The sequence below is a fragment of the Manacus vitellinus genome, unplaced genomic scaffold (assembly GCF_001715985.3).
Source record: "Manacus vitellinus isolate BGI_N305 unplaced genomic scaffold, ASM171598v3 scaffold_43_pilon, whole genome shotgun sequence".
Taxonomy (NCBI): domain Eukaryota; kingdom Metazoa; phylum Chordata; class Aves; order Passeriformes; family Pipridae; genus Manacus; species Manacus vitellinus.
In genome coordinates this window covers 1,422,505-1,423,685 of record NW_021940560.1, presented here as the reverse complement: position 1 = coordinate 1,423,685, position 1,181 = coordinate 1,422,505, and positions in this window count along the sequence as shown.

The following is a 1,181-nucleotide window of genomic DNA, read 5'->3' as shown; positions in this document are numbered from 1 at the left end:
TGTCCAGCCTGGCCTTGGACACTTCCAGGGATCCAGGGGCAGCCACAGCTTCTCTGCCCAACGTGGGCCAGGGCCTCCCCACCCTCACAGCCAGGAATTCCTTCCCAATATCCCATCTAACCCTGCCCTCTGGCAGTGGGAAGCCATTCCCTGTGTCCTGTCCCTCCATCCCTTGTCCCAGGTCCCTCTTTAGGCCCTGGAAGGGGCTCTCAGCTCTCCCTGGATCCTTCTCTTCTCCAGGGGAACCCCCCTAGCTCTCCCAGCCTGGCTCCAGAGCAGAGGGGCTCCAGCCCTGGGAGATCCTCCGTGGCCTCCTCTGGACTCACTCTAACAGGTCAATATTTTTCTCATGTTGGGGGTCCCAGATCCCAGTGAAGGACAAGGTACAACCCTTCTGGCTGTGCAGGATGTGCTGGGAAGTGAAGGAGAGCTTGTACTGGGCACCAAAGTGGTTGTTCCCTGCTTTATTCTGAAACAAATTGGGTGTGAGCTGGTATGGGACTGCTCCATCAGCTCTGCTCCATCAGCTCTGCTCCATCACCACTGTTCCATCCCAGTGCTCCATCCCCACTGCTCCATCCCACACCTTTCGGAGCTCACCAGGTTCAGCTGCACCCCAGCAGTGCCCTAAGGTATGGGATGCCCTGCAGCTGCCCATGAACCTCCTCGAACCAACACCTGCAGCATTTTGGAGGGTCTGGGCCGTGCCTTTCCCGGGCAGTGCCACCACACACACCACCCTGACCTTGTGCCGCGGGGCAGAAAGAGACGGGAGCTTCAGAAGTTTTACCCCCTGGAATCTCCAACCCCTCCCAGCTGGCTGCTCAAGGAAGTTATTAAAGATGCAGCAGGCCTTCTTCACGCTCCCTGCATCCATCATCCCCTCCTGGCTGGGTTCAGCCGGTCTCCGTCGGTCCCCAGCGCCACGAGCAGTAAATAATTCAGGGTGAACTTCTGTTCTCCTTGTCGTGTAACAGGAGTGGAGATGTTTGGAGTCGGCTGGGAAGGGGAAATGTCTGTTTTATGGGAAAAGCTGCACTGTTGGCCTTTTGCTGAATTTAGCAGCGGAACAGAGCCTGGTGATACCCTGGAGAAGGGAAGGCTCCGGGGTGACCTGGTTGTGGCCTTGCAGTGCCTGAAGGGAGCCTGCAGGGAAGATGGAGAGGGACTTTGGACAAGGG